The sequence below is a fragment of the Nyctereutes procyonoides genome, unplaced genomic scaffold (assembly GCF_905146905.1).
Source record: "Nyctereutes procyonoides isolate TBG_1078 unplaced genomic scaffold, NYPRO_anot_genome, whole genome shotgun sequence".
NCBI classification, from domain to species: Eukaryota; Metazoa; Chordata; class Mammalia; order Carnivora; family Canidae; genus Nyctereutes; species Nyctereutes procyonoides.
The window spans coordinates 1264144-1285446 of record NW_026575025.1 but is presented as its reverse complement, the minus strand read 5'-3'; the positions used below and the strand labels follow the sequence as shown (position 1 = coordinate 1285446).

The following is a 21303-nucleotide window of genomic DNA, read 5'->3' as shown; positions in this document are numbered from 1 at the left end:
TCAGCCCAGGGCTTGATCTTGGAGACCAGGGATCAAGTCCCCCGTCAGGCTCCCTGCATGGAGCCTGCTTCTACCTCTGCCTGTGTCTCTGCCTCTCTCTCATTCTGTCTCTAATGAATAAATAAAATCTTTTAAAAAATAAATAAATAAAAGTTACTGTCTTAATTCATTTTTAGATGTACAGTTAAGTATTAGTATATTGTGTAACAGCAACAATTTAAAAAAACTTTCCTTTTCCATCAAGATTGTTAAACTGGAGGGCGTCTGGCTGGCTCAGCTGGTAAAGCATGTGACTCTTGATCTCACGGTTGGAAGTTAGTTAGAGCCCCATGTTGGGTGTAGAGATTACTTAAAAAAAAAAAAAAAAGATTCCTAATCTGGAACTCTCACACTAATCTGGAACTCTCACATCTTTTAAAAGTCCATACTTGAGCTTTGAGGAAGGGGGAATAGGTCTATGAATCCTATGATATTTTCTTCCTAAATTGCAGGAAGATATACATGAGGTTTCCTGAAGAGAGAATCCATAGCATTATCACTATCTCTAAGGGGCTCATAGCTACTGTTAGAATGTTCCCTTCTGACTCTCCTTGCTGCAAGGCAACAAAACAGTATGTTAGATAAAGATGTGATGTTATTTGCATGCCCTTGAGTGAGTCACTTTTTTCTGGACCTCAATTCCCTGATCTATAAGACTATGTAAAACCGTGCTAGACTAATCCAGACTATCACTAAATCATCTAAAAATTTAATTCTATTTTCTCCAAACTGATTTTAAACAGTTATCCAAGTTATAGTTCAGTCCCTACCACATGTGAGATACAGCCAGGAGAAACTAAGTGTAAACCTAATTTCTAAATTTTTGTTAATGAAATAGATTTCAAATGCTACCAATTTGAGAGCAAATCCTTTCTTTTCTATTTATATATCCTCAAGGTACCTGGAGTAAGATGACACATATCAGACCTTTAACTGTTGAAATGAGTTCCCTAGTTTATCTGCTCTAATTTATAAATTTTACACTAATGTTTTCTTAAACTGAGATATCTACAGATAAATATTTGTAGTTTTTAGTAAAAAAACTTTTTTTTCCTTTAAATTGTGGTATTTGGGTAAAAACATTATGAGTAGTCCTCCTTTTTTCAGAAGTAATATTCTCCCTACTTCCTCAATTAAAAATTTTTATTAATTTTTACATAAAACATTCCCTACCAGGCTTTTCTCTATCCATACATACTCAAAATACAATTATTATCAAATTACAGATTGTACTGTATATACTACTGCATAACATACTTTTCTCTCTTAACAATTATAAACATTTTCTTGTGAATAACCCATATTTAAGAATCAAGAGTCACAACTGGCCTGAAGACTAACTTTGCCAAAAGCATCCTTTCACAACCAATAAATATAAAACCTTTTTCATAAAGTCAACATAATTAAATCCCCTGAAACTTTTTTTTTTAAGATTTTACTTATTTATTCATGAGAGACACAAAGAGAGAGAGAGACGCAGAGACACAGACAGAGGGAGAAGCAGGCTCCATCCAGGGAGCCCAATGTGGGACTTGATCCCTAACTCCAGGACCACACCCTGGGCCAAAGGCAGGCGCTAAATCGCTGAGCCACCCAGGTGTCCCTGAAACTGCTCTTAAAAAAACAAAACAGTAGTACTCTAAGGTTGAATGGGGATGGGTGAGTCGGGCTTTGTTCTTCCTTTCCCCGATTTACCATCTCTGGGTGGCAGGGGGCACAGCTAATTAAGTGTCCTAGTGTTGATTTCGGCTCAGGTCATGGTCTCAAGGTCATGGGATCAAGCCCCATGTCATCAGGCTTCACACTGGGGGCAGAGTCTGCTTGGGACTGTCTCTCTCTCTGTTCCTCCTCTCCCTCTAAAATAAATAGAGGGATGCCTGTGTGGCTCAGTCAGTTAAGTGTCTTGACCCTTGGTTTTGGCTCAGGTTGTGATCTTCCAGTTCTTGGGATGGAGCCCCTGAGCACCCCAAGTTGGGCTGTACTCTCAGTAGGGAAAGTCTCTCCCTCTGCCCCTCCCCCCATCATGTCTCACTCACTCCCCCTCTCTCTGAAACAAATCTTTCTAAAAATTAAATTAAATTTAAAAATCTTAAGAAAAAAATCCTGATCTGCCATCTCTTCTCCTGTTTAATTATCTTTACATATTACTATATACATACCTAAATAAGAGGCATCCCATTTTTGAGGTGGTCCGGTGAGACATATATGAATGCAAAATACATTTTTAAAAATCTCTCTTCCTGAGGCACCTGGGGGGCTCAGTAAGTTAGGTGTCTGACTCTTGGGTGTCGGCCCAGGTCTTGATCTGAGTTGCGAGTTCAAGCCCTGCACTGGGCTCTGCACTGGGCTTGGAGCCCACTTTAAAAAAAAAAAAAGTATGGGGCACCTGCATGGCTCAGTCAGTTAAGTGTCAACCTTCAGTGGGTGGGGTGGGGAGGTCATGATCCTGGGGCCCTGGGCTTGAGCCCCACATCAGGCTCCCTGCTCACCGGGGAGCCTACTTCTCCCTCTACCCCACCCCCACTTGTGCTCTTACTCTCTCAATAAACAAAATCTTTAAAAAATATTTTTTTTAAAGTCCTTCATCCTGCATCATTCCAAAATGCCTATACTGTCAAATTAATTCTCAATCCCCATTAAGTATTCCCCTCCTCTTCCCCATAAGCTCTCTACTGGGGGGTGGAGTGGGGTGTCGGAATCTCATTCTGTCTTTAGCTCCTCCTGTTTCCTTGGCAGCACTGTCAGTACTGGGCAACAAATTGCTGGATGTAGCAGTAGCAATTTACATATGGTAGCCAAGCTAGCGTGCAGCTTTCTTTGGGCAGAACTGCTAACTCTTCTATGCATCTTTCTAGTTTGAACCCAATGTTCCAGGCATATCAATGTTAAATATTTGCCTAGTGACTTCCACCTTCAAAGAACAGGGAACCATGCACAAAGAAGTCAGAAGGAGCAAAAATTCCCCATTGTGTGGAGAAGTAGGGGCTCTACAGACACAGACAGGGCCTAGCTATAAGGACTGAGACCCTGGACAAAAGTACCTAATCCAAACACAAGGGTTCAGTCATTCTACTTTCCCATAACATTCATGTATCACTCGCTCCAATTTGGCATGTTCTAAGACCACCAGTTCCGCCTTAGTTTCCCTGCCCTGCCATAAGGCCAAATCTGTCTCATCTAGTGAGTCACTTACTGCTCCTCTCTCCAAATGCATTTTCATTTCAGCCCACTTGTGCAGCTCATCAGGGCTGCACCATATGTTAGTACCATGTAGGCAGAATGTGACTAATTTTTTTCTAAAACACTGTCAGAGTTACTTTTAAAATTACCTTATAATCTTGATGTCTCTAACGACTCATTTTTATAATGCATAACCTTCTGGAAATGACTTTATAATTATTTTTCTGAGCACTTAAAGGAGATGATTCTTCAGGATTTTCACTCCCATTTTTCAGACAAGGGAACTAAAGTAAAGAGAAGAGATTAAGAGACCCATGTTCCACCACTAACTAGTGAGGGTTGTACTTTCTGAAATCACAGCACTCTATTTGGTAAAATAAGTCACTTTGTAAAATGCTTTTGGAGGGGGGTTCAAAATATTAATTTGCTTTTATTTTCTGACGTGATTATTAAACTTCAGATACCACAACTACTTGCAAGTAATTCTGATGACTAAATGGCCTCATGATATCCACTGAGTCGTTTTAAGAGAGGACTGAATGAGCCAGAGACCACAAATGTTTTTCTAATTGGTAAAGACCATAAATGGGTGAAACTAACATTTTGAGAGTAAGAGAGATACTGGACTTGCCTACTTTGGGCAATCTGCCTCTTTTCCAACAATAATGGTTCCTGGATTTGAGAATTAAACTTACCTCAAGGAGGTTTCTTAAATTTTCCATTTCAGAACATATACATTCATTCAAGTAATTGGGGTGGTAGTTTGTCATTGCATTAAGATCTCTATGTCCACTAAAAACATTCTTCAGTGGACAATATCACTCGCAAAAGCTAAAAAAGGATCCCAAGTATCTTATCAATATTGAAAATTGCACATACCCTTTGATTTCAGCTATTCCAATTCTAGAAATACAGCCTTCAAATACACTTGTATCTGATGTACACAAAGTATGCAAACAGGCATTAATGAGAACACGGTTTATAATAGAGAAAACTGGAAACATGCATGCCCATCCATTGGGTGCTGGTTAAATAAATTATAGTATAGCCCTGTCATAGAATGCTGCAGCTATTTTGGGCACCTGGGTGTCTCAGTGGTTGAGCATCTGCATTCGGCTCAAGGAGTGATCCCAGCGTTCTGGAATCAAGTCCTGCATTGGGCTCCATGCAGGGAGCTTGCTTCTCCCTCTGCCTATGTCTCTGTCTCATGAATAAATAAAATCTTAAAAAAAAAAAAAAAAAAGGAATGCTGCAGCTATTAAAGAGACTAAGGCAATTTTAATACACTAGACTAAGGACTGATCAAGAAGATAAATTTATATAATACAAAAAGAATTACATAGGACTTATAAATAACAAAGTAGGTCTGGAAGGATAAAGAAGAAAACTGCCAACAAGGTTGCAGAGGTGGAATATTGGCTGAATTGTTTAAATATAAATGTTACCTAGTCTACAAAAAAAAAAAAAAAGTCTACCTACAAAATTAGGTAACAAAATGTTACCTAGTCTTTCTTAAAAACAAGAACAAAAAAAAAAATAACTTTAGGAAAACTCAAACTATGAGGGGACAAAGTAAAGAAAAAACCCAACCTCGCTCTATTCCAAAACGAGTACTTTGTTTTGCATTTTTTCCTGCTTTGCCTGAAACTTTGTGTGGAAACAGCCATCGTGCAAATGAAGCAGCAAACACACAACATGTGAGTTGGGTAAGGACATCACATCTGAAATTATCCCAGCAACTCAACTGATGTTCACACAGCTTGGACTGTAAACCTTATGGCTGGCCTATTTACAAAGTTTGGAGCTATTTTCAATCACTCAGCTGTATATCTTATATGTACATTTTCTTCAATCAACCTTTCCTGCCAGGCAGAGTGCAACATTAGCTGGCTTCCAGTAAGGAAGGCAAGGGACAGGGTGAGATAATATGTCAAAACAAGTTCTATAAATACAGCTTTTGGCCTAGTATCTCAAAAAGGAATCAAAACAGCTTCAAACTTAAAGAGAAAAATCCTACAGTCCTGCAATATCCTACTTGAAGGCTCCAGAGAACAGAAGAGGCCAAGGATCTAGATCTTGTTTCTCACACGGTATCTTGTCTCTCTCTCCCTAATCTCTGAGGGAGGTTAAGATCAAATTGCAGGTATTATTCCAAGTCAGCCTCTCCCCTTCTCTTACCCCCACAACACCCAACACACCAGTATCATTTCACTGAGCTTACTCCACCTCTTAGGCAGACATCCCCAATACACACAACATTCAACAGCCCCTCCACAGCACCTAGCATCTAACTCCTAACATCTCCCAAACCCTTGACCAAGCAGCCAAGACCCCTGCCTGTCCCATCTGCCCCAACCTCACCCCAAACACATGGGCACTCAAGCAGGAGGCTTCCATATGGTCTTGTCGCAGGAAGTTTATCTTGTTTTGTTGAATAGCAGGAAACTTTATTTAATCTTTCTGCTCTAAATATTGTAATCCTACACAACAACTTTTCTGGGGAGATGCTTCTTGAGATAGTTGGGTTATATGCCAGAAATTACAAAACTTACATTTTGCTTCAGCCAATCAGGGAGTATGTTTGGGAAAGCTTGATTCATCCCAAAGGGTATACAGCCCTGGGGCAAATTCTAAATACCTCCTTAATACTGTCCTTTTTTAAAAAGCGACTTCAATTACCATCCTTTCATCACTCTTGACCTGTGCTCCTAAAAGTGTTCCTCACATTTAAATACCCATTTACATGATCTCCTTCACCTCCTCAAACCTCTACCAAAAAAGAATCCCATTCTTCCACAAAATTAACCTTGTCAGTACTTTGATTTCATTTTTACAAACTGTATAAAATGGGAGCTCTATCAATCAAAAAAGCGTATGAAAACATCCACTATATACCCAGAACTAGAGAGGTCACAAAAAAGGCCCAACCCCTGTCCTTAATGAGTTTTTAGTCTGGTTCAGAAGACATGACTTACAAACAAAAAGCACAGGACAGCATATATCCAAGGGAAAGCATATATGTCAAGGGAAAATCCACTGCTATCCATGTTAGAGAGACTAGAACATCTCAGGAGAGCTGATTCCCATTTCTCTAACTCAAATTTTTGTGCTATTCAAATCACATGGTCTAGGAAAGACCTGGTCTAGGAAAGGTCTGCTCAAATTACTCTGCCTATCAATAATTCTCCCAACATCATTCCTTTTGAACAGATCTCCCCATTACCCTGTTACACTCACACAGATCATTTAATGGATGAGGCAAAACTTGCCAAATCCACCCCCCCTTCTCACATTCCCCCTGTCAAGACATCTCCTGATGGGGATGCCTGGGTGGCTCAGCGGTTAAGCGTCTGTCTTCAGCTCAGGGCGTGATCCTGGAGTCCCAGGACTGAGTCCCACATCAGACTTCCTGCATCGAGCCTGGTTCTCTGTGTATGTGTGTCTCATAAATAAATAAAATCTTAAAAAAAAAAAAAAAACTAAAGCTAAAGTTAATTCCACTTCCAATATCTTCAATAAACAGGCAGGCACTGTCTACGGCCATACCACCCTGAACGCGCCCGATCTCGTCTGATCTCGGAAGCTAAGCAGGGTCGGGCCTGGTTAGTACTTGGATGGGAAACAGGCAGGCACTAGCAGAGATAAACTAGTAATTCTAGGGATATTCCATGAACTTGCTATTTATTTGCCTTGCAGGTTCCTATCATCAATAAATGAATTAGTTGACAGTGAAGTGCAAAACTAAAGCCAATCATTTTCATGAGGAAATTCTAAAATTAAAATGCGTTAGACTAATTCACAATTCAATAATCCTAATATTCCATATATGGTAACAAAATTAATAGACAAAGGGCAGCCCCGGGTGGCTCAGCAGTTTAGCGCCGCCTTCCACCCAGGGCCTGATCCTGGAGACCTGGGATCGAGTCACACATCGGGCTCCCTGCGTGAAGCCTGCTTCTCCTCTGCCTCTCTTTCTTTGTTTCTCTCGTGAATAAATAAATAAAATCTTAAAAAAAAATTAATAGACAAAAGTTGCTATAAGCCTTATACCCTACACTCACACACTGGAGTTACACCACCATTTTCTAATACCAATTTTGCTGCTTACTAGCCAAGTAACTAGGGGAAAAACTGTTTAACTTCATTATAACTGTTTCCTTACCTGGAAATAGCTATAGTAACAGTATCTACCTTACAGGGTGTCTGTTAGAAAGGATTTACATACATAAAGAATTCAGAACAGTGTCTGGTGTACACAAAGTGCTCAATAAATGTTTGCTATTATTTTTTTTATGTTTGCTATTATTAACAGGCACTAAGGTTGGTGCCTATTGTGAAAAAGGATGAATCCCAAAAGTTTTATTCTTTGATAAGATGATTTTATGTTTTCAAAATGGAGTAACTAAGATTCTACAGAAATATTTATTAAAAGGTGGGTATAAAAAAAAAGATGGGGTGTTGAGGCACCTGGGTGGCTCAGTCAGTTAAGCGTCTGACACTTGCTCACAACTCAGGTCTTGATCTTAAGGTTGTGAGTTCAAGCCCCACACTGGGCTCCACACTAGGAGTGGAGCCTACTGAAAAAAAAAAAAAAGAGTTGAGGGGAATGGATACAAAAGCAATGATTGGCTGACCTATCTTCGACCTCCAACTAAGCTTGTTAGCAACCAGTCTAAGTGTAACCTTCATTAGGAAATAGTGAACCACTTGTTCTAAGAGCATTTACTTACTTAATTTGTAAACATTTATTACCTCTATCATACCAAAAAAAAAATTGTGGAAGCTTTCAAAATGAAAAAAAGGTATAAATAAAAGGAGACCAGGAAAATTATATATATGCGCGCGCGCGCACACACACACACACACATTTTTAAATACCAAAAACAAAGGGAAAGCTGGAATTGAGATATGCTAACCAGTGTCCTTTACTGAGGCTGAGCTGAAAAATCAAAGAGCTGTCACTGATTTTAATCTCTAATGAGAGCCCCTACAGAAGGTGTATAGTGATTCAGAGTATAAACGGGAAAACATCAGTAGGATGGTAAAATGAGATGGGCACTAAGAGTTGCCAAGAAGGGGAGGGTGAAGCCAATTTAAAGCCACACTCAACAGAATTTTAGAAGGTTATTAAGTATGCAGGACCCACCAGAGAGCACCAGGTCTCAAATGCTAAACAAACACATACACCCAAAGCTAACAATTGACAAATCACTAAACAGATTCCTAAGTGATTTAAAGCCAGAAAATATCAGCAAATGGTCACAGGAACTCATACCACACAGCCACAGGGAAAAGCTGCCTCAGTTAACTTTGTTTCTCCAGCATTTAAAGTCCTTTTCTCTCTTCATCAGCCACAGTAACAAATATGTGCAGAGAATTGTCTCATCCTTACTCAGCTGACAAGTTCTATTCCCAACTCTGAATGCTTATGACTCACAGGGGGTGAGGGGGGAGGGGAGTAAAAGCAAAGTGTAAAACAAAGAAACAAACTTGAATTTAGACTTAAGTTGACTGAAAGGGAGGAATTCACTTCTGCCTAGTTAGAGTATCTTATAACAAACCAAGAAAATGATCTTTTAAAAATAGAGTAATAAACCAAATACGCTTTGAAAATCTGTCTACATGTCACATTCCCTACTATTCCTTAAATAGACGTGACACCAAAAAACATTACAAGCCCTCTGTAAGGCCAAACTTTACAAAGCACTCTGAATCCATGCAACACATGGATTTGCAAAGCCCAAAACAACAGGGCACTTCCCACAGTTCCTTTCCCAGCAAAGGGCCAAGGTAAGAGACTTTTAGCCCTTACTACACCCTCTTCCAAAAACACATGTACAAAATCATTTAAGGAGGTGGAAGTATCTCAGTCTTTTCTACTTAAATTTTATATCAGGAAATTTGTGTGCCAAACAAGGAGTTTATTTCCACCCCTAAGAATTGATCTTTGTGACTCGTAAAAAAATAAAAGGAAAAAAATATTATTTTTTTAAAAAAGGTAAGTTTCTAAGAGAACAACCCAAAGACCATTTCTAACTCTAAATTTACCACTTTGGCTTTCCTCCCTACAACATATTTTGCTAAATAATACAAATCTTGCCTCCTTGCCCCATCCCCAAGATTCTGAAACAGTCTCTACAATTTATAACTGACAAAACAGAGAAGACAAACAAATCACCTTTTACTTGAAAACCTCAGTCCTCCACAGAAACGTATACAAACAGACAGATGGACGCACGTAAGAACACAAACTGCGAGCCCTGCTCAGGCCTGAGCCAATATCGGGTGCACAGGGCAGCCACACCGCCTAGCTAGTGGGCTGCTCCTGCTGTTGCTGTACAAATATAGAAAGCTGAAAAGTGGAACAGCAGCTTCAGCAGAACAGATTCTACTCCGTGCTCAGAGAGGGAGGAGCAGGGACCTGAACAGCTTTACCCATACATGGTTGCTGAAAGGGGGCCATTAGTAAAAGCCCAATTATCTCACACACATGCATTCTGTTCACATGCTCCAGACAAAAACCAGAAACCCAGAGGCTGGTACTTGTAAAAGGGTTTGAGAGAATCTATTTCAGTTAAGGAACTTCTCAATAATTTCAGTCACTTACACCAAGAATCCCCCAGCCATGGCAATAGAAAAGGCAATGTGAAAACTTTACTAGGTCAGATTCTTACCAGATTGGCAGTAGAGGTGAGGCTTAATGTGTCATTTAAATTTTTTTTTTTAAGATTTTATTTATTCATGAAAGAGAGAGATAAAGACATAGTCAGAGGGAGAAGCAGGCTCCCTGCAAGAAGCCTGATGCGGGACTTGATCCCGGATCCTGGGATCACACCCTGAGCCGAAGGCAGACGCTCAACCGCTGAGCTACCCAGGAGTCCCTTAATGTGTCATTTAAATTATGAAGTTGAACACAGAAACAAAAGGTTATTCCCCATTTGTGTGAACAACCCTAACCTTCACTCACCCTTTGCTGTTTACAGAATCAAGATCTCATTCCAACTCTAAGACTATAGGGGTGGGGGCAGATGTTACAAGTTAAAATAAATTCTGATGTAATTTTTTAAAGATTTATTTTAGGGGGGAGGGACAGAGGGACAAAATCTCAAGCAGACTCCCCATCGAGCATGGATCCTAATGTGGGGCTCAATCTCATGACCCTAAGATCATGACCTAAACCAAAATCATGAATTGAACATTCAACTGACTACTGACTGAGTCACCTAGGAGCCCCTCTGATGTTAAACTTTAAAAACATAATTTCCAGGAAGCCCTGGTGGCTCAGTGGTTTAGCGCCGCCTTCAGCCCGGGGTGTGATCCTGGAGACCTGGGATCAAGTCCCACATCAGGCTCCCTGCATGGAGCCTGCTTCTCCCTCTGCCTGTGTCTCTGCCTCTCTCTCTCCTTCTGTGTCTCTCATGAATAAATAAATAAAATCTTAAAAAAAAAACAAAACCATAATTTCCTAGGATGCTAGTTTAATCAGAAGCCAAATATTTATTTTACAAAAATTCCTTTGGTTAGAGCACCTTCATTCTGATTCATCTCAATGTGAAGTGTATGAAAAGATCAATTTCTGGCCAGAGTGAGTTTTCCCCAAGATTAAAAATACATGGCTGATTGGCTCAAATGATTCCATACTTTAGCTCATAATGAATACTATATTCAGTATTACAGGGGCTGCAATACAAACATAAATGGTACTATCACTGATTTCCAATACTTAATATTTAGTTCTTAGGGATGATTAATACATGAGATAGCATCTGACTAGTGTTAAAATGTGGGGTACCAGGGATCCCTGGGTGGCTCAGTGGTTTAGTGCAGCCTTCGGCCCAGGGCGTTATCCTGGAGACCCGGGGTCAAGTCCCGCATTGAGCTCCCTGCATGGAGCCTGCTTCTCCTTCTGCCTGTGTCTCTGCCTCTCTCTCTCTCTCATGAATAAAATAAAATCTTTTTAAAAAATATGGGGTACCAACTATAAATGCTTTACAAATTAAGAAAAAGGATGCCCAGACCTAGATTCTTCCACATGTCCCACCTACTAGCACTCTAAGGGCACCTGCTAGTACTTTAAATGTGAGGCCATAATATTTGAACTAGATGATTTCTAAGGTCCCTCCATTTCTGAAATTGAATCTATAATTTAAAAATGTATAGTTTCTGTTGACTTCAGAGAAAATATATTCTAAAAACAGAAAAATGAATTCAGACTGTAACTTAGCATCTACTCTAACATCTCTCACATCAAACTTTCAGGAACATATTCTTCTACCTCAGAAATCTCTGCCTAGTCTTCTAAGGAAACTTTACATCGCCTTTAAAAGAGGGAAAAGGGTGGAGGGCGCGCCTAAGTGGCGCAGTCCATTAAATGTCTGACTCCTGATTCTGGCTCAGGTCACGATCTCAGGGTCATGAAATTGAGTCCTATGTCAGGCTATGCAATGGGCATGGAACCTGCTTAAGATGATTCTCTTTTTCTCTCTCCCTCTGTCCCTCGACCCTCCCTGCTCTCTAAAGAAAAACAAATGTTGATGCTGATATACTCTGAGATATTTGATTACAAAACACACCAGTCACTCAGCTATGAAGGGAAACTCCAGAGAACAAAGGCCTGCCTAGTTCCTTCCTATCACAGAATTGTCTGGTATATACGTGTGCATTAGACCAAGCTTATGGGGCATAAATACACTAGGGAGCCCCCCAGCCTCCCTGAAACTTGAGAAAACTTTTCAAATTCTCAAGATAGAAGTTATCCACCATAATTACTTGCTCTAATATATTTTATCAGAAACTAACCATTTGGAATTTTGCCATTTTCTCTTTGTCCCTAGTAGGTAATGCAGTAATGATGAGCAAAGAACGCTAAATGACAGCAAACTTGATCTCTCAATCCCACTACCTAGATCTCCTAGTGCACAAGGCAGAGCCTTGTCCATACCATCTGATATACTGAAAAAGAAAAGAACACATCAGGATTCCAGAAGTAGAGGCACTTTAATATCCAACAAAACATACACATGCAAGCGTTCAACATTTTATTAAAAACTTTTAATTGTATATACTGGGTTTATTTTCTATCTAGTTCTTCTGAGCAGCCTGTTTTAGCAACTTTGATTTCCCAAAAAGTAACTTACTGCAGATTAATATGCTATTTTTTGGGTAAGAGCATATTACCCCAATAGCTTTAATTATCTATTACATACTTTCCCAAGGTTACTTATGTGAAGACAACTAAATAAAAATAAAGAACACAATGCAAAAGACCACAACTGTATATACTAAGAGTAACCAAACTATAACTTCAAAATCAAAAAGGCTATAACCACTTATAGTGTGGCCTTGGGCTAATCATTAGTTTCTTTCTTTTTTAAGATCTTATTTATTCATTTGAGATGGTGGTGGGGAGGGGAGAAAGAGAGAGACAGAGAGAGAGACAGAGACAGAGAGCATGAGCAGGGGTAGACGTAGAGGGAAAGGGAGAAGCAAGCTCCCCTCTGAGCCGGGAGCCCAACGTGGGACTCCATCTCAGGACCCGGAAATCATGACCCGAACTGAAAGCACACGCTCAACCATCTGAGCCACCCAGGCGCCCCGGGCTAGTTATTTCTTTCTCATTTCCTCAAGTGAAAAACAGTCCCAGAGCAGAAGACCAGTCCATATCTAAGGTCCACAGACCTAAAGAATTCATGGACAGTTTATGAATATTCCATAAATTCCTTTATATTATGTGCAAAATTTTACATATACATGCAAAATGTATTTATGCACAGTTGACCCTTGAACAACATGGGTCTGAACTGCACAGATCCACTTACTTGCTGATTTTTTTGGATACAGTATAGTACTGTAAATGGATTATCTTCCTCATGATTTTCTTAACACTTTTTTTTGTAGTTTATTGTAAGAATTCAGTATATAATACATATAACATACAAAATGTGGGTTAACTGTGTTATCGCTAAGACTTCCCAGTCAACAGTAAGCTATTAGCAAAGTTTCTGGGGCATCAAGTGGCGGACAGGGGCGGGGGGCGGGGCAGAGGGGATCCCTGGGTGGCTCGGCGGTTTGGCTCCTGCCTTAGGCTCAGGGCCTGATCCTGGGGTCCTGGGATTGAGTCCCACACCGGGCTCCCTGCGTGGAGCCTGCTTCTCCCTCTGCCTGTCTCTCTCTCTCTGTGTCTCTCATGAATAAATAAATGAAATCTTTAAAAAAAGAGAGAGAGAGAGGTAGAGACACAGGCAGAGGGAGAAGCAGGCTCCCTGCGGTGAGCCTGATGTGGGACTGGATCCCGGGACCCCAGGATCAGGCCCTGACCTGAAAGAAGATGCTCAACCACTGAGCCATGCAGGCATCCCAGGGCATAAAAAGCTTTAAGTGGGTTTTCTACCGTGCCAAGGTCAGCATACTCCTAATCTCTTCATTATTCAAGGGTCAACTGTACTTTTTTACTTCTATTTATAGGGAATTAGGTCCATAACTTTTTACAGGTTTTCAAAAGGGGGGGGGGGCGTGTTCCAAAACAGACTTAAGACTAAACATATACAGTCTGTTCTACCTCTAACATCCTTTTATCTCCTCTTATACTTCCTGGTCCAAAAAGAAGGGAGTCCTCATGACTAAACCCAGTCAAGAATAAACAAGTTACCCTGGCCAAGAAATTACTCAAAATAACGTATTCAAATTAAAACTGAACCTGAATTGTTTTTAGGTGACAGACTAACATTATAATACTTAAAAAAAAAAGTTTTCAAGCAAATGTTAATACTATAGCTCTTCTCAGGAGGCTTACATGAGAACAGAAGTCCTCAGGTACGTTAGGGATATCCCACTATATAGTTCCTCTCTTACCAGGTGCACATTTTAAAAAGGTAAAGCTTCTAGTTTCCTACTTCTAATTCTATCCTGTACCAAAGAAAGTAACAGGAGACAAGTACAGAGGAAAAAAACTGGAGCATGGAAGATTGCAGTGAAGGAGACCGATAAGCAACCAAAGAAGCTACCCATCCTGTTAGCAATATATGAGAATGGTCACTGCCTAGTATCTCAATTTGTAAAAAGTATATTAGACAAAAGAAGAAATTAGCCTCCCACTAAGACAATAAGAGAAAAATGCGTGTCTGTTACTGAACAACTTAAGCCTAAAATTTTTAGGTTCTCATGGCAACCTAAGTCATCACACTGCACATACTGTATATAAAGCACATATTTAGAGTCTTAACTAGTAAACTCAAAATGTGACATATGTGCAATGTGGGCGACAATATTATTCTGGGAACTTTAACTTTAAAATCTTCCAACTTTATTCTGCAGCCCCAAAGATGATATAATAGAGTGAACTATGCAGAAGATGCAAGCTCAAGGAAGAGGTACAAAGAACATAAATAGAAGCAAAGAGATGAAAGGCAAGAAAATCAGGCTATCAGAAAAAGTTTCTGAACATGACTCCCCTACTGTGAATCAACCTGTAAATGGAGGCTTAAAAAACAAGACTGCTAGTGAGGACACATATTAAGATAGCATTTGGGACAGTCCTTCATGTGGGTCCAGACAAAAGAGGACACGGTCACAGACCAGACAGACTGCTCGGTAAACATGGCACTGACTGAAAGGTCCCTGGAGAGACTGGGGTTCTCTTTCTCACTCTTTTCTAGGAGCTCATGGACTATGGCCACTTAGAATTAAGAAGTAATTTTCTGGGGTGCCTGGGTGACTCAGTCGGTTGAGTGTCCAACTTGATTTTTGACTCAGGTCATGATCTCAAGGATGTGAGATCAAGCCCCGCATAGGGCTCCATGCTCAGTGGGGAGTCTGCTTGAGATTCTCTTTCTCTCTCTTCCTCACACTATCTTTCAAATAAATAAGTAAATCTTTCGCTCTCCTTTAGCAACCCAAGATGCAGAACGGGAAGAAGCCAAAGTGGAAGATGGTGGCCCAGTGCCCGCGACTGTGAAGAAGCAGGAGGCCAAGAAAGTAGTCAATCCCTTGTTCAAGAAAAGGTCCAAGAATTTTGGCAACGGACAGGACATCCACCCTAAAAGAAACCTTACCTGTTTTGTCAAATGGCTGTGCTACATCCAGCTGCAACGGCAAAGGGCTATTCTCTATAAACATCTAAAAGGGCCTCCTGCGATTAACCAGTTACCCACGCTTTGGACTGCCAAACTACTCAACTGCTTAAGCTGGCCCACAAGTACAGACCAGAGACAAAGCAAGAAAAGCAGCAGAGGTTGTTGGCCCCAGCTGAGAAAAAAGCTGTGGGCAAGGAGGATGTTCCCACTAAGAGGTCGCCCGTCCTTCGAGCTGGGGTTAACACTGTCACCACTTGGTGGAAAACAAGAAGGCTCAGCTGGTAGTGATCGCACACAAATGTGGATCCCATTGAGTTAGATGTCTTCCTGCCTGCCCTGTGTTGTAAGATGGAGGTTCCCTAATGCATTATCAAGGAGAAGCCCAGGCTGGGGCATCTGGTCCACAGGAAGACCTGCACCACTGTTGCCTTCACATAGGTTAACTCAGAAGGTAAGGGAGCTCTGGCTAAGCTGGTAGAGCCATCAGAACCAATTACAATGACAGATATGATGAGATCCACTGCCACTGAGGAGCCAACATCTGGGTCCAAAGTCGGCAGCTCGCATCACCAAGCTGGAAAAAGCAAAGGCTAAAGAACTGGGCTGAGTGGACGCTGTCGAATTTTCTGTACATAAAAGTAACAAAAGGTTCTCTTTCAGCCAGTGTCAAAAAAAAAAAAAAAGCAAATCTTAAATTTAAAAAAAGAATTAAGAATTATCAGAGCCTTGGGACGCCTCAGTGGCTCAGCGGTTGAGCATCTGCGTTTCCCTCAGGGCATGATCCCGGGATTCGGGATCGAGTCTCGCATCAGGCTCCTTGCAGAGAGCTTGCTTCTCCCTCTGAATATGTCTTTCTCTCTCTCTCTCTCTCTCTTTTGGAAAAAAAAAAAAGAATGATCAGAGCCAAAAGATGGCTGTGGGGCATGAGAGCTGTGAGAGAGACCAGATTTTTTTTTTTAAGATTTTATCTATTTATTCATGAGAGACACAGTGAGAGAGGCAGAGACATAGGCACAGGGAGAAGCAGGCCTCATGCAGGAAGCCCCATGTAGGACTTGATCCCGCAACCCTGGGATCACACCCTGAGCCAAAGGCAGCCACTCAACCACTGAGCCCCCCAGGCGTCCCAGAAGAGATCAGATTTTAAAATGGGGGGGGGGGGTAGGAAGAGATGATGGTCTTTAATGCCACATCATGTCTCACTGGGGAAGCAAATAAAGCTGTAACAACCAATTTTCTTCCTTATTAAATCACCTATAGAAAAAAAAATAATAAAATTAAAAAAAATCACCTATAGGAGGGATATCTCCACCTATCTGCCAATAGGAACTTCATTATGATCCATGCATTTCTTTTGAAAGACTTGAGGATGCTATGAATGCTACCTACCTTAAAATCACATTTCCATGCCACTTCTGTTAAGGGTAAATTATTCTTACTTTTCCATAAGAAAACAGGTAAACAGTTTAGCTAAGGTACACAAAAAATATCTAACAGCAGGGCAGTTAATAGATGTATCTATTTTCCTGACTCTCAACCTAAGAACTTCTAGAATGAGATACTGAATTTACATGACTAATTTAATGATTAGAAATTATATTACCCCATGGAAAAAAGTGGCTACAAAAATAAATTATTTCATTATTGTTATGAGACTGGGCCTCAACAAGCAAGAAAGTCCATGAAAAGAGCACAGCATCTACAGTATGGGCTGGTAGCCCAACACTGTCCTACCACTTAATAGCTGGATGCCCCAAATAAGTTATTCTCCTCACGGAGGTTCCTAACACCTCCAGTATCCTTGTCTACTAAATGGTAAAGATGCAACCATATCTCTCTTCTTCCATCCCACTCCTGTCTCTGTCTCTCCTCCCTCTTCCAGCAATGTGAAGTCTTATAATTTCTTTCATTACACTATAATTTGGCATATTTTCTAATCAAGAAAAACTTTGTAAATAAACTTTTACACAAAAATTTACTGGTCAAATTAAGAGCCAGAACAACTAAATAATAATTATGTTTTAGAGTAAAAGGAAAAGGGGACAGGGGATAAAGCTAGGATTAGAGATTTCTTTCAGAGCCAGGCCATACCTACTAATGACTAAGATATTTGATTACCTTAATTACCTTGGCTGCACAACAAGTGCTGGTGGTCATGAAATTCCAGAATATTAAAAACTCAGCCACATTTTCATTATAGCATTCTCTACTGTGTTGAAGTCAAGACAGCAAAAGACTGCCAACAGCATTTTCACTTTAATTTTCTGGTAAGACAAAAAGAAAAGTTAATCTTGGAGCCAAATTCTCCATTTTTAGGTATGGTAAAGTCTTCGAGGAAAAAAATATCTGTTATGAGAAACTGAAAACATTTCTGTATATCTTAGAAAATATGCATATGTGCTTTTCTTAAAAGGTATAAAAAAAATCTCAGGCTAATATTTTTTTTTTAAAGTAGGCTCTACACCCAACGTGGTGGTGCTTGAACTCACAGTCCCGAGATCAAGAGTCCACGTTCCACTGACTGAGGCAGCTAGGTGCCCCTGCAGCTAAAAATCTTTTGCTTATCTATTAATACCTTTCAAGCAATTCTGAAAGAGGAAAAGTGAAATAAAAGCTGAAGCTCTCTCTGACAAGAGCATTTGATGACTGGCATACTGAGCAACAAGCCATCCAAAAAGTAGAATAAGGGATCCCTGGGTGGCTCAGTGGTTTAGTGCTTGCCTTCAGTCCAGAGCATGATCCTGGAGTCCCAGGATCGAGTCCCACTTCAGGATCCCTGCATGGAGCCTGCTTCTCCCTCTGCCTGTGTCTCTGCCTCTCTCTCTCTCTGTCTCTCATGAATAAATAAATAAAATATTTTTTTAAAAAAAGGTAGAATAAAAAGTGTTTTGGCATTGTAATTAATAATTGCCTAAAATAATGTTAGTTTTGAACCCAAAACTCACTTTCATGTGAATGAACTACTCTCTATACAAAAACATTCATAAATTCACCACAAAAGTACAAAACCACTTGCCTATTTGGCTTTGATTTTGCTTTTAAAATATACTGTGGCCTCCTGATACTCTAGCTTATAATCAATTTCATCTTAATAAAGCACATTATAAAATACCTTAAGCTGAATATAGCATTTATCATCTCTTCCCTCCAACCCATTAAGGGACTGACTAGCTTGTTCCAAATATGGCATTACCTCTTCAAAGTTCTAGGGTTTAGGCAGGACATAATTCTTTTAAATAATTATCTATCTTGTCATGACTGACAAGCATGACTTAGATGGTAAAGAAGCTAATGAAAAAGGTCTGATTTTGAATTGCTTTTTTATTAGAGGAGAAAAACAAAACATATAACTTTAAAATTTCCCATGTAAAACTATCTTCTCTTTGAATTCAGGCAGTGGGGTTCTTGCTAACTAGACAGATAACCCCCACGTGAGGGAAGAGCCAGAGGCTGCCTGTCCAAGATGGTGCAGAATGCACTCCTTTGCTGGGTAGAAAGTTTCTCTGCATAACCTCTAAAGGTTCTTTCCTAATCTTGGAAATTGAGACTTCATTTTTGAAAAGTAGAAGCATGGTAAATGTAAGGTGTAAGTAGAAACAGCAGAACAGTAGAATGGAAAATTAGAGGGCCTGAGCTGGACCTTGCTTCTGCTTCTATATGAACCTAAATTCGGCATTTAACTTCCCTTGTTTGCAAAATGAAAGGATTAGAGAATAAAAAATCTTTGAAGATTCTAACCTGTGCCTATGGCCTCGTCCTGTGCCGGCCTCGGCCACCCACTACCTTCCCACTGCTGCACCTTACCATAATTAGGCAGCTTTTTAAAGCATCTAATTAATGGAACACAGAAATTAAAACCTTTAACTTTCTATTTCTGGCTCATTTCAAATGTGCAATAGCATTTTATCAAGGAGTAGTTAATGCCACACAGTTCTTGATATACTGGCTTTTCTCTGAACTCCAGTGACAGTTACACAGTGACAAGTTGTAAGCAAGGAGGCTGTTACCATGGGGACCCACTAGGATTCCTGGGGGTGGATCCAGCAGGCCTTTTTTTTTCCCGGTCCAAAGCATTTTTTGATATTCTGAATCTGGCAATTCAGAAAGCTCTGATTCAATTTTTCTTTAGCAAGCTATCTTCAAGAAATATTACCATGTAGTATATACAATGTTGAAGAAATATTAGAAACTGTTTTAGTAACTCTCTCTTAAAATAAAATACATTCACGTCTTTATCTTCCCCCATTCATAAAAACAAATAAATACAAACTCCATAAAGTTTCAGTGACCTATGTATGCTATTGTTTCCAGATCACCATTTTGCATACAATACACTTAGAATTTTTCCTATCAAGACTTGAGTCTTCCAAAGCAAGTTTCTACATGATCATATTCGAAATATTATATATTTTAATATATTAGAAATATATTAGACACAAAAAAATAAGATGGATTATAAAAGAAACTGGACAAGAATAAAGAACTGTACATTTAAATTCCAAGCCTGCCTCCAAAATTGCTGTGTGTGGCAAAGAGATGTATGTCAGGGAGATGAACTGCTACTCTCAGCTAAATGCGTGCTGCCACTCAGCTTCCCCTGAGACCCATACCTTTAGAAGATACCTTAAGAAAACAGTTTACAAACCTGTCTGTGGATCTGGTTTGTTCATAAAAGCTGGAACAGTCAGAACTTAAAAGAAAACATTTTTCTAAGTTGTACACTTCCTGGAACAGAGTGAAGTCTTTCTCTAGGTCTTACTTTTAGACCAGAGCAAAATTACAACAGGCAAATGAACATTAATAAGTAAAAACAGCACTTGATTTCAATAAAGAAGTTTGCAGGCTTTTTTTTTATTGTACTTGTAAATGTATCAAGGCTATTAAACAAAAATAGCATATGATAAAAACAACAAATATAATAAACGTGGTCTTTCCATGATTATTTACCATAAATCTTAAAGTAGTACAGAAAGACAAACCTAGAGCAAAGTTTTACCACATTAATACCAGCCTAAAGACATGAAAGAAGAGGGACTCAGAACACAGGACATGAGAGGAAGCAAACTCTTGGGTGCTTTATTCGTTTTTACTACTGGTTTACAATTTCCTTGATTTTATTTTTAAATGCATGTCTTGGCCCAGAAAAGCAAGAGAGCACAGACTGCCAGCAGTATCAGATTCTCCTTTCTTATTCTCTGGAGCTACAGAAAACAGAGCCAGAATCAGGGTTGTCTTGAAGCCTTCTGATTTTGTCCAGGCAATATACACAAGGTTTCCAAAGGACACAAGGCTTTTACAGTACAAATCTTAGCCAACTCAATATCTTTCAATAGAAAGCTGCTTTCATTTTTTTCAGAAAACTTGAAGTACTGATTATCTTCAAGACAATGATTTGAACAAATAAGAAATTCTTGCAATTTCAGTGTTTAAAGATTTTCTTTCTATTCCTCAATACTGAACTGTCTCAAAACGTAAAATTAAAGTGCCATTCAACCAGACATGGAATACTTAAAAATTATTTATCAAGTCTCTATTTTGCTCAAAGGCCCAATAGTTAGTTTTCCACTGAGAACTAACTATGGACAATAAAACTTCTATGCAGAGCATTCAGCTCAATATCATTTGTGTAGCCCATAAAGGTGTAACACTGGCTAGGCACCAGTCACAACAATTAGGCTGATCTCCAATATGAAATAATATCTTCCAGCTTTTTCTACCCTGCAAATGCATTCCTTCCTGACTGTATACAAATCCACATTTCAAAGTTGGCTCCAGTCTATTTTTAATTCCTTCTCCTTAATATTACAGGGAAATTTTACATTTTTCTGGAATAAAGTCTTTCAACTTAATACCAAATGATCATAGGAAGAAAAAATTAAAAGCATTAAACTATTTTTCTCAGAGCTTCCCTCTCTCCCTCATTAACATTTCTCAAAGAGAAAAACACCACTGTGATGCTCCTATTACAGATCATTCATGAAGTTACTAACTGAGCCGAGACCAGACAGACTCC

General features: G+C 39.7%; 1 protein-coding gene and 1 pseudogene across 17 annotated transcripts in view; one reads left to right on the top strand and one right to left on the bottom strand.

The window, feature by feature from the left end:
- The window catches only part of CELF1 (CUGBP Elav-like family member 1), a 78169-nt gene that overhangs the window by 42660 nt on the left and 14206 nt on the right, over nucleotides 1–21303 (bottom strand). For 4 of the 17 annotated variants that reach the window (XM_055313994.1, XM_055314031.1, XM_055314100.1 and 1 more), the window contains exon 2: nucleotides 17418–17554. The exons of 10 other annotated variants lie outside the window; for them this stretch is intronic. The gene's annotated coding sequence lies outside the window, so the exon portion shown is untranslated. Of the gene's footprint in view, nucleotides 1–17408; nucleotides 17555–21303 lie in introns of all 17 variants that reach the window. 3 more of the 17 variants (XM_055314002.1, XM_055314090.1, XM_055314119.1) reach the window with 1 other exon arrangement.
- On the top strand, nucleotides 14758–15897 carry LOC129503160 (60S ribosomal protein L7a-like; annotated as a pseudogene).